A 19,117-nucleotide genomic window follows, 5' to 3' on the forward strand; every position below is an offset into this window, starting at 1 on the left:
GTAAGTGCATACAGAACATTAACGGCGACAGACCATTTGTTTGGCCATATAAAAAATTTTCATAAATTTAACAGACGCAAATCTTAAAAAAAATAGTTCTCTAATGATTTCAATTAGAAATCAATCACAAATACATCTTTAAAATCCCCAAATAACAGCAAATTAAATAACATATATCTCTACATAACTCATGCATTAAAGAAGAAATTTAAGAGAGAAATATAAAACACCTGAATTTAAAAAGTATAATGTAACATGTTAAATTATGAATTGCAAATAATGTAGTAGTTGAAAAAATATATTAGAATAAAGAAAGATTTAAAATCAATGATGCAAACTCTACCTTAGACAATTTGACAATAAAGGGCGGCATACATTAAACACAAACTAATTAAAGGAAGTAAATAATAAAGTGACAAGTGTGTAAATTAAGAAAATAGAAAATGAACAAACAGAAGAAAAAGAAAGTTCTTTATACAAGATTAAAGCAACTTAAGAACCTCTAATAGAAATAATAAGATAAAAAGAGAAAAAAATTACCAATAATGGGAATGAAACAGAGAATGCCCCTTCAGGTCATTACAAACGTAACAAGTGATTATAATGAACACATTTATTTAAAAACAGGGCATCCTGGATAAAATGGAAAATGTCCCCAAAATATTGCAACACTGACACAAGAAATGGAATATGTGAAATATTTATCTGTAAAGCAATATTGAAAAAAGAAGGATAATGTTAGAAGAATTAGACTACCTGATTTCAGTTTACTCTAAGCTATGGAAACTAACAGACTGTTAAAAGCATAAGCATAAGCAAACAGACACAGGGAACAGAAAAGAAAGGCTAGAAATAGACTCATACAGTCAAGAGATTTTAACAAAGGTAATGAAAAAAAAATCAATGTTGTAAAGAAGTTTTTTCAACAAATGGTGCTAGAACAACTCTATGTGGAAAATAATAAACTGATGTTACTTTCTAATATATATAAAATAATTTCAGATTGATCCCAACATAAAGTGAAAGAGCTTGTAGAAAGAAACAAAATATCTTCATAATTGGAGATGGCAATGTTCTTTAAAGGGAAAACAGATAGCAAATCTACAAAAGAAAAATTCTAAACTGTATTTCAACAACTACAAACACTTCTCTAATCTAAAGAACTTTTAAGAAAATTAACAAATAAACTATATAGAGAAAATATTCACAACACATATATTTGACAAAAAGAAGCCATGTATGTAGTATATATATAGAACTCCTACAAGTCGATAGTACACATGAGAAAATACTCAAATAAAAGTAGTTAAATGAGTTTAAGAAACACTTTACTCAAGATAACATAGAAATTGATACAAGTCAATGCACATGTTAAAAATCATTCAATATTATCATTCATCAAGAAAATGCTATTTGAATTACAATAAGATATCATTACAGGTCTGCCAGAATGGACAATTAAAGAAGACCAGTATCACCAGATGTAGGCAAGTATGGATAATAACCAACGGAAGTACAAAATGGTACAAAAACTGTGACAACTACCCTAGCAGTCGAAAAATGTTACATATTTACCTACGTTGTGACTCAGTAATTCTGCTCCTAGTTTATTAATCTGGGCTAATAAAAATGTATGTATACAAATGAATTTGTATATGAAGGTTTATTAAAGCTAGTATTCATAATAGCCAAAGCTAGAAACAAACCAAATGTCCTTTGACAAGAGACGCATATTACATAAAAGAAAAATAAATATTATACAATACCAATAGAAGAGAATGAACTAACTACAAAGTACACCCAACAATATGACAAACTTCAAAAGTAGTTTGGAAGAAGCCAGTCTCAAAAGAGTACGCATTTATGAGTTTATTATTATACTTACATGAATTTCTAGAACAACAGGCAAACTAATCACACGCGTTTGAAATCAGAAGAGTAGTTTCCTCTGGGGAGTGACCAGGATTGACTGGGAAGAGCATGAGAAACTGGAAAGACAGAAACTTTGTATATTCATAGTGTGATAGCATCAGTATACACATGCATGTATTTTCCAAAACTTGTGAAGCTGGACACATAACATCCGTGCATTTTAATCCTTGTAAATTAAAACTTCTTATGGGGGGATTTACTTAGCTCTCCAGTATACTTTATAAGCACTTTTTTCTTCTCTTTTCCTATATAATTGGTGTCTACCTATTTTTCTTTTGTGAACTCTTCATAGACAGATACTATATTAGTACCTAACACATCGATAGCTGCTACACACTTGTTGAAAGAACCATTAAATTTTAATCAGGGAATTCAGAAAGCAATACCTCACACTGAGAGATGATTCCAATAGGGGAAATGTCAGGCAGCTAAAAAGAGAGATGGGGTCAGTGGGAAGGGAATAGTGGTTTGCTGGAACCAGCTGGTACTGGCCCAACTGAGGCTATTATGAATACCCCATCCCAAGTGTTCACTGAAAATGGCAAATGCTACCAATCAGAGCTGCTCCTTACCACCTATGGCCCTCTTTGGAGTGCCTTTACCAGCACTGCACTGGAACTAAAACTCTCTTGCTTTATCTCATATCAAAACAGTTAGCCATCTCTCAGCTTCCAAACATTTAGGAGAATAACAAGAATAGTTCATCTCTCCGGAAAATGGAAAGTCATATCATGTAGATGACTAATAGGTATATGTTTCCAATGATAATTTTGATCATTTCTATTAAGAAATAGCATCATATAACTAAATAAAGGAAAATGAGAATACTAAGATTTTTAAAATAATTCACCAAGTAGGAAATAAGGAATGTGAGATAGATTCTTTAGGCTATTACAGTTACTGAAAAACAAAAACCAAAACCAAAACAAAACACAGCAATCCTATGTTAACAACAAGAAAACAACAACAAAAAATGAAATAGCTTGAAGGGTAGAGCACTGATATAAGCATCATGGAGAAGAGCCTGAATCTAAACAAAACAAAAATAAAAACATAGAACAACCCTCCCCCCAAAAAACTTTAATAAAACTTCATATGGAAGTTAATCAGGCTTATCTATCCTGGGGCAGGCACTACTTGAAAGGATTATTGTTTAGTACAGAGAAAAGGGCATAGACAAAATGGTAAATCTTTGACAAGCTTTCAGAAAGTCGAACGAAGTAGGCTTTTAAAACTCAGAATCATATTTTCTTTAAATCTTGTTGGACTCATCTTTCTGTGGCCTGAAGCAAGTCAATAATAATTTTTAAAAAAGGATACTGTAATGTTACTAAATAATATAAAAATGCAATTCAAGTAGAAATATCACATTGGAAGTGATTCAGCATTTGGGGAAAAATTTATGGCACCATAAGCAAGCATGATTTATTGCCCTTTAATAGAATATAAGATCCTCAAAACATGCCAGTTTTTATCCTTAAGAATTGACAAGACTATTCTTTAAAATAACTATTTAGGAAAATTCCAATTTAGTGTAAATGTCCACTTTTTATAATTATATAAAAATACTAGAAATATATTTTGAACTTTAAAAGTCTAAGATAACTTTATAGGGGAAAAAATACAAATTAAGCCTATTCTGACATGTTGGCATATTTCTAAACTATCCATTCTTTTCCCAAAGAATTTGGTTTAAAAAAAAAGCAAATATCCCCATAAATAGAAAATAAACACATATTTGGCAATATGATACAGCATTTTTGTGTTAGCCACTCCTTTAGCACAGAAGTTTGAGAAAATCAGTACTTATTCTGAGAAGTTTTTAAAATCAATGCATGCAGTGTATTGTTGAAAAGTTTCTTTTGGAATTGTATTAAGTATTTTTCACTGAAAATTAATATCTCTTTAGAAGATAATTTAAACACGGTTATAAGGTAACTGTTTTCTTAACTAAAACATTCATTCAGAGCATAAAGTGATCTGTTCCACCTCATTATTATACAAGGAACTTACTTATAGGGTTTTCTGATGTACAGAAAGGGTAATAACCACCCTTTATAATCACTGTGGTTTAAATCTGTGATTTCTATTTCTCAGACCAAGGAATGATTGAAATTACTAAAATTTACCCAAGAGATCTGAAAAAAAATAAGTCTGGGAGAGGGACCCTAGAATATTTAGGAATATCAGATTTTACTGAGGACTAATTTCAGAATTTTTATAAGACAAAGTCTTCATTTTCTCTTTTATCAGAAAACTTAGGATATATTCCTTTTAATCAAGACTCATCTTTGACGAATTTAAATTATTTGGGGCAGCAGACACCAAGTGAAATTCATGTAACTTACTATCCAACTAGAACTCGATGCAAAGGTAGGGATATCAGTTTTCCCTGCCATCAAAAAATCAGGTCTCCATCAGTTTCTTCCTGTTCCCAAATACCCGGCCTATTTTAGGACGTAAAATATTTCACTTGGGATTATTATATCATCTCCAGAATGTTAAAGATAAATATTTCATTTATTAATGTATTTACATACCAGGGCGTATTGAGCGATGTTGATATAGTCAGCATTGTGTAGATACAAAGGAAATGTAAGACACATAATCTTCCTTCGAGGACCTTAAAGTCAGTACAATTAAATAATAATTCTAGTATTCAACATCCTGTCCTCTCAATTAATTAGCTGAGCCAAAACAGTCAGCTTATATACTCAAATGAAAAACCTGGAAGGCATAATGCTTAAAATCAGAGTAGCACAAGGGTTATATGCATCTACAAGTAAGTATACTCTTGTCTCTATCTTTTTTTTAACGTTTATTTATTTTTGAGACAGAGACAGACAGAGCATGAACAGGGGAGGGGCAGAGAGAGAGGGAGACACAGAATTGGAAGCAGGCTCCAGGCTCTGAGCCATCAGCCCAGAGCCTGACGCGGGGCTCGCACTCACAGACCGCGAGATCATGACCTGAGCTGAAGTCCGATGCTTAACCCACTGAGCCACCCAGGCGCCCCTACTCTTGTCTCTATCTTAAACAACTTATTCTAAAGTTCAGGTTTTGTAGGACAGAGATGACAAATATAAAGTAGATAACTGCTGGAGTTTCATTCTTTAAAATTCAGATAAAATTATCTTGGGCTCTCATTCTAATATTCACTAGAGTTACTAGGGTGTGAGATGAAGGAACTGATCACATAGTCACCTTCAATTCCAGGTATATGGGTATGCTTCATTTCCAGTTAAGTTTACATATTGTATATTCTTGTTACATCCTCTTCTTTCTGCTCCATGTTGATCACATTTGGACAGCAACCCATTTCTATTTATGTTACCTACTGAAATTACTTCGGATAAAACAAAAGAAACAATGTTGTGCACACTCTGCAATAAAAGGATAATTCATGGTAGCTCATCTTAAGGATGCAAAGAGACCAGACTCCCGTTATACTTCCCAATGAACTAAGTCACCGGGAGAGAAAAAAAGAGGTCATGAAAATAGGTACATGGAGTATGGCTGAGGTTAAGTGTACACAGATTTCTATATATTTATAAAGACCTGCCTGACATTTTCAACAGTTATATAATAAGTCATATTGGTTGAACATTCAGGCAGAAAGCAATGAGAAAACTATTGTTGGAAACTAGAAAGATGGTAATCCATGCTATATATTGTTCATTCACTGCAAAATATTTAATGTAATTTAATTTATTTGAACTGTGATATTTTGGAAGGCAGATAATGAGAGTGACTATATGTTATAATTTGCTAAAATGGTATGTAGTTACAATGGTTGGGGAAAAAAATTAGGCAGGCCATTATTTAAACAGCAATTCTTGAGCACATACTTTGAACCATGACTTTCATTCTACTTCATATCAGAGATTATATATATTAAAAAAGGAAAAAATCTATATACTGTGACTTAAAAAGTTTATAACCTAGTTGGGGATAATAATTATAATAAAGAAAACAGTGAGATAAAAGTTATAGGGTGGTCTGCACAGAGCAAAATGGATGTAAATATATAGCCTTATCAGTCCCAAGGTAATACCACAAGTGATTTTACAAGTCTCATTAGAACTACTCACTGATATTTCAGTTCTTTTGCGGGGGTGGGGAGTGGGGTGGGGGGAGGAGGGGTTGGCGCACATGACAGGACTGCATTTCTCTAACCTCTTGAAGTTAAGTGTCGCCATGTCAATTATATAATGCATCAGCAATTCAGGCTTTAAGTTCACTAATTTTCCCTGAGTTCACACCTTGTTAAAGAGAACAAAATGCTCTGGCATATTTCAAAATCGTTCTTTTACCCTTCCCCCTGCTGAAAGCAGGAGGGGACTTTTTTCAGATATCTACTATGGGAAGCTGGTTGAGTTCCCGGAGGCAAACCTCTAATATTATGAGACCTCTCCTATGACTGGGTATCCCTGGAGATTTTAAACCTCAGACTTGGCCACACGGATTCTCCATCAATTTGTCAATCACATTTCAGGTTTTCCTACCCTGGCACTATTTCTTGTGGTGGTTTCTGTTCTATGTATCTGCTCTAGTGAGCCAGGACTCCTTGAATTTGCTTCTCTGTCTCTCTAATCCCCAAGATTAGAGAAGGGCAGCAGTTTTCCCCTCCCTTTTTTATGTATCCAAAAAGAGCTGTTGATTTTTCAGTCCATTCAACATTGTTATTTTTTAATGTTTTATTTATTTTTTTTTGAGAGAGAGAGAGAGAGAGAGAGAGAGTGTGAGTGGGTGAGGGGCAGACAGAGAGATGGAGAAAGAACCTGAAGCAGGCTCCAGGCCCTGAGGTCTGAGCTGTCAGCACAGAGCCCAACATGGGGCCTGAACTCATGAGCCATGAGATTATGACCTGAGACAAAGTGAGATGCTTAACCAACTGAACCACCCAGGCTTAGCTTTGTACTCTTTGTTAGGACAGAGTGATGACTTCCAAGTTCCTTACTTACATGCAGAACTGGAACAAGGAAATATCATGTGTAGCCATGTGAAGTGTTTTGCCAATGAAATGTGAAAAAAATATAGTTATAAAATTTCCTGGTTACACCTTTTTACAGTAAGTGTGTAATTTATCATGCTTCATTCTGCCCAAGTGACCATGAACATCCATATTCTGATAGGGCATCCAACACCTGGTTCCTTGAGTCTGTTTACTAGGACTGCCATAAATAATAACAGAGATTGGATTGGCTTAACAGAAATTAATTTCTCTCACACTTTTGAAGGCTGGAACTTTAAGATCAAGGTGTCTACAGGTTTGAGTTCTCCTGAGGCCTCTCTTCTTGCCTTGCAGATGGCCATGTTCTGGCTACCTCTTCAAATGGTCATCTGTGAACTCATATTGCTCATGTCCCTTCTTAAAAAAACACCAGTTCTATTGGATTAAGACCCACCTATATGAACTCATTTAACCTTAATTTCCTCTTTGAAGGCCCTATCCTCAAATACATTTATATTCTGAGTTATATGAGGGCTTAGAACTTCAACATATTAATTTTGGGAGGCATAATTCAGTCCATAACAGGCTCCAAAGTGGGCAGGGATACGCTGCCAACCCACAGTGTGATAAGAAGCATATTAGACAAATATAATTACATTGCATTAAACTACAATACATTTTAGCATTTATTTTTAAACCACAACAGAAACTAGCCCATGTTGTCATATAGAATGTAATGTACAGAATTTACATGCTGCTATAACAAAAATTTAAAATATGAAATATTGGATTAGCAATTGTTTCACAGACAGTTAAAAAATGGTATTTGAAACCAAGGAAGATGTTGATACTGGCTATATAATAGAAACATATTTTGCAAAACTCATCTGCCATGATTTGTACAGCAGATAATTAGAGTGAATTTGTTTGTTTAGTATAGTCCCAGTTTGTATCTACTGCCCAGCATTACTATTAATAGTCGACCCTTCCTCTCAAATGCCCTATATATAATTACAGATGATTTACTTCATAACTGTTCATCTCTATTGGAAGAAGGTAAAAAATGGATATTGGTTGTTAGTTATAATACGAATTATAATAAACAGATTGATTTAGAAAGGAATCATCTACTTTATAGCAGAAAAGAAAGGAATTCAGCTGATTTCCAGAAATTCACAGCCTTGAAATATTAGAAAATTCAGTTATTTTAAACGGATTTAGGAAGAGAAAAATTTGAAAAAAAATTGAACCATGAAAGCCCAATACAAGAGTAAAATTAAGAGTAAAACCATTCATTCATTCTTAAAAAATGAGTGAGTAATACTCTTGAGAGTAAAGGCCCAACTATGGGTGAGATATTAAGTAAAATCTTTTAAATGTTTATGTCAAACAAGAGGAAAAAAATACAACTAAATTTTATAATAATAAAGGTCTTATAGGCTCAAGTTAGCAATCTGATTTCAGAGAAGGAATGACACAAGGTCAGTAAAACAGAAATTACAGAAAATGCAAAAACAAAAAGTCACAGGGTCAAGAAAACACAAATTATCAAAAATTCAAAAACAAGACTCAAAAATATGAAAGTGTGTATGCTCATGGAAATGATTTAAGTTAAACAGATGGAAAACCTACCAAGTATATGAGAGATGTGTGCCACTAAAGAAATCACAAGTAGGGAATAAAAAGCAAAACCGCCTAAGACCTAAAATGACCCTTACCCTTAAACAATTTTTGGCATAATAAACCAAAAATGGTATATGCTCCAACACTCCCTTCATATGTGTTGAAGGAAGATTTAGAAAAGGAAGAATTCTACTGGGTATAGAGCCTAAAGCCAAATCTGAAACTCGCGAGGAAACTATAGGGCGCCTTTACCTTTGAGCTTGATGCCATAACTGAATAAGACTTTATTAGTCTGATATTCTTTGGGAGAGGGTCAGAATATTTCTCACAAGGGAAAATATATATTGAATATATGATATATAGCCAGCCCAACATTAGGGGTCATTCTAATTATCTTCCAAACATGAGATAACATTGTATTCTGTGTATAGAATTTTGACACGACTATATTGGAAGTCACAAACCATTTTATACATCCATATACATTAAGATTTGTGTGCTAGTGAAATTATCTGTTAAAAATAATTTCCTTGAACTGTCATTGCTAGGTCTGTGGGGAGTGCACATTATCAAGGCATTAAGCATATACTGTCAAATTACTCTCCATAAAGAGCATATTAACATAATACTATATACAATGCGTGACAGTTGCTGTAAACTGCATTATCTCGAACACTGCACTTTTTGTGTGATTGTATATGTATACATAGCAATAGGTAACACCATGACCTATTATTTTTCCTAAATATTCATTTTGTTTTTTTCTGAAGTAAATATTTTTATATATTTTGGACCAATTGTATTTATTCTCCTCTGTGAATTGCTACTCCTTCCCTTTGTGTATTTTTTCTGTTGTAACAGTATGGTTAAGAACACAGACTTTTACTATGACAAGAGGCAAATGTTTCATTCCCACCTTTGTAATGTAACAGATTGTGTGGCCTCGGGTATTTTACTTAAAATTTCTGTAAACCTCAGATCATAGTCACTCAGAGACCCAAGATGACAGATGTTCAATCTCAATCTATAATTCAGAGTCACCAAAGAAGGGAAAGGGAAAATGGTGAATTGTATACTGGCTCTTAAAGCTTCCACCTGGAAGTATTATTCATCACTTTCATTCGAATTATGTAGGTCAAACCTAGTCAGGTGGCCACACTTTCTTTCAAAGGGGAACAGGGATATATAATCGTATCATGTGTCAGGATTTTTTCTGAACAGCCCCATAACGACCACAATCTGCCTTTGTAATGTTCATTCATGCTATCAGGTTCAAAATCCAAGGTTTCTGGGTGATGTGCTATAGATGTTCTCTCTCTCTCTCACACACTCTCTTCTCCTTCTCTCAATGAACTTTAGTTCAGCATATCAGGTTTTAATGATACACACATATTATCTTTAAAGATTTTATATAACTAAAAGGTGCCACAAAATGAGTTGGATCTTTCCTCTGAAATACATTTAGTCCATTCAGAGTTTTTGATAATTGGTGTGAAGGCCTTGGTCTAATCCTTTTGTAAGACTTATTCTCAAACAGATTTTATAGCTCAGATTTTATATTGTGGTTGACAAGCAATTACCTCTTCCATTTGGGCAATGGACTTTTCTTTCATACCTACATGAGGTCTTAATTATAAGGGAATCTGATTACAGGGTTTATGGGAACTCCTGTGCTATCTTTGTGATTTTCTGAAAATTGAAATGTGTTTAAAATAAAAATGATATTTGAAAAAGTATACATATTTGGACTATATAGAAATTACATTCTAGAATTCAGAAGTAGGAAATGAAACCTTGTTTTTCTGTTACTGAATTAAACTTGTTTATAAGATCTTATTTCTGTTGATGTGAGGGCAAAATATTAGCCTTTTAAAGTAAGTTAGAGTATTCTTAATTATAATTTAATTTCTTTCAGGTAACTTGAATCAATTCAAGCATCTACCCCTCTCCTCGTTTTTTTATTGTCTTCAGATAGCTCTGGACACCTGGAAACTTACTTGCCATAATGACAGTGAGGTTTGAATTCTGATTAATGTAAGGATGTCTAGGATCTCATGGACTTTCACCAAGACACCCAGTTCTGGGTTTGTTAAATTTTCTTGTTCCCTTTGTCACTGGGATATGTGTGACCTAAACTCCTTTCTAAATTTTTAGCTATATACCTTGTATTCAAGTCAGTTTTATCTTATATGCAGTCAAATTTCTTACATTTTTATATTTGTATCCTTTCCTTTTTTTAGTGTTTATTTATTTTGAGAGAGAATGCACATTTGAGTGGAGGAAAGGGAATAGAGACAGAAGAGAGTGAATCCCAAGCAGGCTCCCCGCTATCAGTGCAGAGCCCAAAGGGGGGCCTGATCTCATGAACCTTGAGATCATGACCTGAGCTGAAATCAAGAGGATGCTTAACTGACTGAGTCACCCAAGCACACCTGTATCCTTTTATTTTCAACTCGGCTTTTATAATTAAAGTGCCTCTCCACATCCTCTCCAGCACTTGCTTTTTTTGTCTTTTTGATAACAGCCATTTTAATAGGCATGATGTGCTATCTCATTGTGGTTTGATTTGCATTTTTCTGATAATTAGTGATGTTGAACGTCTCTTAATGTGCCTGTTGCCATCTGTATGTCATTTTCTTGTAAAAATTCTATGCAGATTCTTTGCCCACTTTTTTCATTGGATTTTTTTTTGCATTTGAGTTGCTTCTTTATATGCTTCAGATATTAACCCCTTGTTGGATATATGATTTATGAATACTTTCTCCCATTCAGGAGGTTGCCTTTTCATTTTGTTTTTAATTTCCTATGCCGTGCAGAAGCTTTTTAGTTTGATGTAATCTCATTTGTTTATTTTTGTTTTTGGAAACACAACCAAATATTCAACATCAAGATCCATGTCAAGGAGCATACTGCCTACGTTCTCTTCTACAAGTTTTATGATTTCAGGTCTTAAATTCAAGTCTTTAATTCCTTTTGTGTTAATTTTTGTGTATGGTGTAAGACAGTGTGATTCATTTTTTTTTCATGTGTCTCTCCAATTTTCCCAGCACCATTTATTGAAGAGACTGTACCTTCCTCATTGTATATTCTTGGCTCCTCTGTCATAAATTAATTGACCATACATGTGTGAGTTGATTTCTAAGTCTCTATTCTGTTCCATTGATCTATGTGTCTGTTTTTATGCCAGTACCATGTTGATTTGATTAGTAAATGTTTAAATTATAACTTTGTAGTACAATTTAAAATCAGAAAGCATGATAACTCCAACTTTGTTATGTCTCATGATTGCCCTGGCTCTTCAGGAGATTTTGTGGTTCCATATAAATTAAAATATTATTTGTTCTACTTCTGTGAAAAATGCCACTGGGATCTTGATAAGGATTGCACTGAAACTATTAAATAGAATGGCTATTATCCAAAAGACAAAAATTTGCTGGATAGGATGTGAAGAAAAAGGAACCCCTGTGCACTAAGGGTGGGAATATAAATTGGTGTGGCCATTATGGAAAGCAGTATGGAGTTTCTTCAAAAATATTAAAAATACAAAAATAGAATTACCATGTAATCCAGCTACTCCATTTCTGAATGTTTATCAAAATAAAGAAAAAATATTATTTTGAAAAGATATATGCACCCTTATGTTCACTGTGGAATTATTTATAACAGCCAAAATATGAAAACAATGTAGGTGCCTACTGATGGATGAATGGATAAAGAAAATGTACACACACACACACACACACACACACACAGGAACACTATTCATCCATACAAAAGGAAAACCTTGTCATTCCTCAGAGCATGGATGGACCTGGGTATTAAGCTAAGTCAGACATAGAAAGACAATATAGTTTCATTCATATGTGGGTCTACAAAAACAAAAGCAAAAGAACAAACAAAACAAAACCAACCTCAGAGATACAGAAAACAGATTAGTGGTTATCCAAAGGCAAGAGAGTTGGAGGGTGGTGAAAAGTGTTAAGCGGGTCAAGAGCTACAAACTTCCAGTTATAAATAAGTCATGCGATGAAATGGGTAACAACAACGAATAATATGGTAATGGATGGTAACTAGACTTATTGTGGTGATCACTTTGTAGTGTACACACAGATAAAATTTATATGTTGTATAACTGAAACTCATACAATGTTATATACCAATTTTACCTTAGCAATATTTAAAAAATGTGCTTGTCTTATAAATATTATATAATCAAATTTGCTTTTTTATCTAGTTTGGCAACCACTGCCTCATAATCAAACAGCTTAATCCATTACATGTAATGCAGTTATTCAGCCAGATGGGTTTCTTTTACCAATTCTAAGGCAGTATGTGCTGAAGAATAATTCTCTCAACTAGAATAATTCTCTCAGTTTAAAAACATTTAAAAATGTTTTTGCCTTATTTTCAAAGGAGAGTTTTGTGAGATATCAAATCCTAGCCAGACTTTTGGGTTTCTTCATTGCCTCAATAGTTTCTTTAATTAAAAATTTTTACCATTCTTTATTGTTTCTCTCACATAATATCTTTCTTTTACTTGGCCCTTAACATTCTTAACATTTACTGTTAGTTTTCAATAGTTTGCCTACAAAATTTCTAAATATTGCTTCCTTAGTATTTAGCCTGATTGAGGCTGAATCCATGAAACCTTCCTGAATCCATGAGTTAATATTTTAGCCAAAATTGACAAATGTTCAACCAGCAGTACGTTAAACATCTTTTTATATTCTTTCTTTTCTTTCTCTATGAGCTTGAATGACACAATTAGAATGCTTGATACTGTCCTACATTTCATTGAGGTTATGATCTTTTATTCGCATTCTGTTTTTTCTTTATATTTTAGTTTACATCATTTCTGTTCTTTTTAAAGTTCACTTTTCCTTGTGCATTGCACCTTTGGTTCTAAGTGCCATGTAATAAATGCTTTATTTCAGAAACCACATTTTTATTTCTAGAATTTCTTTTTGTTAGAGCTTTTTTACATTTTCCCTGATATTTGCCATATCTTTAACTGTAGCATATAATTATCCCATAAAATCTTCAGCAAATTCATCAATTTTTGTACAGACATTGCATTAATTCCAACATCTGGGTTATCTATGGTTCTACCTCTATGAATAGTTCTATCTCTTTATTATTAATTACATTTTCCATTTCATTTCCATTTCTATTGCTTTCTTTATTGTATACTGGCCATTGTTGCTCAAAGAATGTTGAAAATTTTCCAGCCAGGCAGTCATCTAATGAATGGATCACTTTAGTTCACTAAATGCTTGTTTTTATTCTTTGTTAGGGAAAATGTTTTGATATTATCCTTAGAACTGGTGTTCAGATCTCATTTCTGAAATATGGTTAATATTTCTAAGGCCTATCAGACATTTTAATAGAAAATCCAATGTATCCAACGTAAGAGAACTTGAATACTAAACTTGTATCTAATATAGTATTCAGTAGCTGAAATTTTCCATTTATTTACTTACTTATTTGTTTGTTTCTTTGTTTTGCCTTACAAGTGTTTTCTCTTAGGTTTCTTGGAGTCACAAACCTCACAGGAACATGTCAGTAGTCAACCAAGTATAGATGAGAGTTTGTATTCAGATGGGGGCTTCCCTCTTAGGAACAATGGATCCCTAAACTCTGACCCCATAAGGCTGGAATTTACTACTTGAGTTATGTTCCCATCGTGTTTCACTGTCTTGGGTCTGCCATCAATGGAAAAAAAAGTCAATCAAATATAGATCTCATGACATTTTTCCCTTCTTTCAAAGGCTGTATCTTAAGTTTCTTCCTGCTTTTCATCAACCTGTACTGCCTTCAGGTAGCATTTTTTCAAAAAAGAGTAAAAGTTTATCATTCTCATAAAAATATTTAGGATAAGTTACTCTACCAATACCAGAAGTAATTTTTTTTTAAAAATATAGTATAAATGTTAATATCAAAAGAGTAAGACAAAATAATAAATTCCCATGTATCCATTATCAAGTTTTAGTAAACAGCAATCTTTTGGACAATCGTGTTCACCTATTCCCCTACCTATCATACACATAATTTTATTTTTATCTTTTTCTAGACCTTATTTAACAGAAAATCTCAGAAATAATGTCATTTAACCTGAAAATATTTAACATATATTTATGAATAACAGATGCTTTTTCTTTAAGGTAGACATATGATAAAAATATATTTGTTTCATTAATGTTTATTTATTTTTAAGAGAGAGAGAGAGAGAGAGAGCGCGTGAGTGGGGGAGGGAGAGAGAGAGAGAGAGAGGGAGACACAGAATCCAAAACAGGCTCCAGGTTCTGAGCTGTCAGCACAGAGCCCAACATGGGGCTCGAACTCACAAACCGTGAGATCATGACCTGAGCCAAAGTCAGATTCTTAACTGACTGAGCCACCCAGTCACCCCACCGTATAATAATAATAATAATAATAATAATAATAATAATATCTAAAAGTTATTTTAATATCATAAAACATTCAGTTCACATTGAAATTTGCTGAAATGTCTCACTAATTTTTGTAGCTTCTTTATTTGAATCAGAATCTAACAAGATCAAATTTGCATTAATTCGATTGATATGTCATTCAAGTCATTTTTAATCTATCCATTATTAACCTTTTCCCTTTTATATATATAATACTTAAGGTGGTTATTGAATAAACCATGTAAATTGTGCTGTGGCTTTTAGTTTTCAAAATAACTATCAACTATCAGAGACGACCTGAACATCAAAATGCTCTTCATTTGTAAAAGCCAGGCTTCTAAAACACAGCAATAATTTGTAATTTTTATCCTTGGCTTTTTAAATCAGAACTAGATCTGGAAAACATAAAATATGAAGTTTTTATGCTGAACAATAATGTAGAAGAGAGTAACTGTTGACTGACATTAAGATTTTGGTTGATAAACTGGAACACAGGAAAGAGAAAACCCTAATATAAGTATTATATATTTTAAGAGAATGAAGAATTTATCTGAATATTATATCTAGAATTTTAACCAGGAAAGCCATAAACTTATTTGGTATTTCATAAAAATATGGTGCATAGGTCATGAGTTTGAAGAAAATGTTTGAATTAACGAACAGAAGAAAAGCTCTATAGAGACCGTCATTGTATTAGAGAAGATTTTCCAAAAATTTCCCTGACTCTCCCAGCACCCATTTACTCAAAATGACTAAAAGCATGATGTTGGATACAAAAAGCAAGGGATTAAGATAAGAAATAAGCAAGGTATTCAGACGTCATGAAGAGGGGCCATGACAGGTGTTCGCTGATATCTGTCACAAAAGCCGATAAACTCAACTCAAAATATTATTTGAACAAGATATGCTGCAGGGATGCTCAGGAGGACAGAGGATGATACTGGATAAGATTCTATTTCCCCAAAGGCAGTGACTAACACTGCCATTCTGGCACTTTAAAGTATATGAATATAATAGGAAATGGGTGCAATCCTAAAAACAATGATTGGTAATCCTAAAACAAAGAAAAATTAACTGGCTTTCCCAGAACTCCTAAATCATTGGAAACAGTATCTCAAAAGCCAAGTGAATTTCAGTTACAGAGAAATAAAATGAGTTACCTCACAGTACATGTAACTTTGTAATTGACAAAATAATAAAGCCCCAAACATACGATTAATATTATCAGAAAAATAAGTCTTGATTTGATATGTCTAAAACTAACCACATTTAATGCCTAGAAAGTTTAATGTTAAAATAATTAGTTGGCATTGGGGCACCTGGGTGGCTCAGTCGGTTGAGTGTCTGACTTCAGCTCAGGTCATAATATCACGGCTTGTGAGTTCAAACCCCATGTCAGGCTCTGTGCTGTGACAGCTCAGAGCCTGGAGCCTGCTTCTGATTCTGTGTCTCCTTCTCTCTCTGCCCCTGCCCCACTTGTGCTCTGTCTCTCTCTGTCCCTCAAAAATAAATAAATGTAAAAAAATAAAATAAAATAAAATAAAATAAACAGTTGGCATCTAAGCTTTCTAAATTCATATATGCATTTTCCACATGAGACTGAGATGAAAAATCTTTAATGCAAATAAATGAAATATCTAATATAATTCAGGTTGAGAAATCGAAAGCTTGGAAGCAACTATACTATTTTCCAGAAAAAAAGGAAACAATTTCTGCACTTACCCATAAACCTCTAGGGTTCAAATAAGAAGACATCTTCAGGAAATGTAAAATATCTAAACAAATTTTCCGTTTTTCTTCTACACTCTTCCAATCAACCTGCTAACAAATAAATGATATAGCAGCTGAAAATAAGTTATAAACACACTGACCTCTTTTAAATGCATCCATATAATAGTTATTATTAATGACTATACATGATTAGCATGGCCACAGGTGACAAATCTCATGCTCTTTAACAATTCATTGCAAGCTTTGCATTTGTTTCTTCTGAATTATGCCAATATTCATTACATTGTCATTTGTTGAAATTCTGGAGTGTTGTTTCTCTCTCTCTCTCTCTCTCTCTCTCTCTCGTCCAGTTGATCACCTCTAGATGTGCGTAGTCAAGGGAATAAAAATTCTAAGAGAGACACTTAAAATGTGGCTTCTAGGTCAATGCTCTGACTAAAACTGTCTTCCTTGATTATAATCTAAGAACCAGATACAGAATATATTTCCAGCTTCAGGCTCCATAGCTTTATCGTAGGGGATTCTGAGTCTGGTTTTTATCATCAATGAAGATCGCTTCTGAGAAAATGGGGAAAACTTTCACATTAGTTTTCTGTTTCTTCTTTAAAAAGTTTCTTTAACTTCTTCAAGTAAGTTTAGTGAGTCCTGCAGAAGAGAAAAGCATTCTTTATGCTAACGATGTCTCTCTCGATTCTGATAAATGTAGACATATTTAAATTTAAGATTGATACGTAATTCTGTGTTGGACTGGATATCCACTGTTAGATAAACAGTTCTGCTGACTATGTGTAATTTAACTCCAGTACAAAATCTGTGGAATACCAAAATAATGCAATTTTTTAAATTATAATTGGAATGTGTAAAATTATGTTCTCAATTCTCAGAACAATGATTGTCATATGAACAGATTTATGCAGTGCCATTTTCTGTTTCATTACAGTCTTTGTCATAAGAAGGATGTGGTAGAATTTTAATGTCTCATACATTCAGTCAATTACAGGATTCTACTATACAGCTTTGACCTTTTCAATGTTCTGTGATTTGATTGGCTGCTCAATGCATTTTCCCCTTGCTTGCTGTTCCACTAACCTGTAGGGAAGATATAGAATGGGCAGCCAATTAAAGTGCAGAATATTGAAAAGGTCAAAACAGTACAATATGTTATCCGTACTCAGAATACATCAGAAACTAACCATATGTTGTAGTTGTTCTACAAGGAGAAGGAGAAGTGGGGTTGTAAGGGGAGAAAAAAGAGCAAAAAACAATTACTCTACATTTCAGTCGACAAATTACAAAAGCCTTATTTTTTTCTGAATATCTGCTATTTTCAAAATTAAAAAGTGGAAGTCCATTTCAAAAGTGAATAGAAAGTATAGTTTTTAACAGTTAATCAATTTCTTTGGAAAATGTTGAAGTATTTGTGCCTATACACCTGAAAAGACACAAAGAAAACATCCCTTCCTAGCACTCTTGATCTTTTTTTTTTTTTAATACTATGTAACTTTTAATTTGTTCTGGTATTTCATTGGTTTAAATTATCATGGTTATATAATCCTTATTAAATAAAGAATAAGTAATATTATAGGACCGGCCACATATTTTAAAAATTTAGTCACCTTCCTTTTTCAGACCTTTTCCACTGACAGAATATTAAATTCTAACCTTTAAAAGGATATGTAATTACCTATTATTGTGATGAAAACTCTGACTGTTGGTTTGTTATATCATGACAGCATTGTATTCCATGTCCATTTTTGTTACGCAGCTCATGATTTCAATTATATTCATTCAGTGTCCCCAAGAAATAAACTGATTTCAAGTTGCTAATTATGACCTGGACTTATATATCTCACAACAAAAACAACAACTAGTACCAGCCAAAGAATCTACTTCCCCCTCCAGATTTTATTGTGCCTGTTTACCATCTTTATTCCAATTTTGTCTCTTTTTAGTCAATTTGTTTAGACTGTTTAAGCAAACACTACTCACTAGAATTTCATATTACACAGAGATGCAATTATTTCGCAGTACTTTAGAGGTTAACCTAATAACACCTGGTTTGACCACAATTTGACAGGAATGGCTTTATGCAGATATAAACTGAATATCTGTTGCAGCCAGATAAGTATTCAGAGAGAAACATTAATCTCATAAACTTTTAGTTTCTTTTATCCTTTTTTGTGGTTATCTTTTAAATTGTTTAGAACTTAAATGTTTACAATATATAGATACATCCTTCTCTCTATTTAATGAGTCTTTTCCTTAGTCCTACTTTCTATGCTTTTCTTATTTTTTACTTATCTATCACACAATGAAGGGTATAATCATTCCAATACCACATTTTCACCATGTCTGAAAACTGCATTTAAGGACAAATAGTTCATTGCCAACTTTCAGAGACAATAAAAGTCAGGTACTATATTCAGAGCAATGTGGGAGAATCAAATTA

At 33.2% G+C, this 19,117-nt stretch overlaps 1 long non-coding RNA gene across 2 annotated transcripts in view; it reads right to left on the minus strand.

The window, feature by feature from the left end:
- Positions 1–16,762, minus strand: part of LOC123607990 — a 184,047-nt gene extending 167,285 nt beyond the window's left edge. For both annotated transcript variants that reach the window (XR_006717026.1, XR_006717025.1), the window contains exon 1: positions 16,660–16,762. This is a non-coding gene — a long non-coding RNA (uncharacterized LOC123607990). The remainder of the gene's footprint in view (positions 1–16,659) is intronic.
- Between the last annotated feature and the right edge of the window lie 2,355 nt (positions 16,763–19,117).

The sequence above is a fragment of the Leopardus geoffroyi genome, chromosome A1, assembly GCF_018350155.1.
Source record: "Leopardus geoffroyi isolate Oge1 chromosome A1, O.geoffroyi_Oge1_pat1.0, whole genome shotgun sequence".
NCBI classification, from domain to species: domain Eukaryota; kingdom Metazoa; phylum Chordata; class Mammalia; order Carnivora; family Felidae; genus Leopardus; species Leopardus geoffroyi.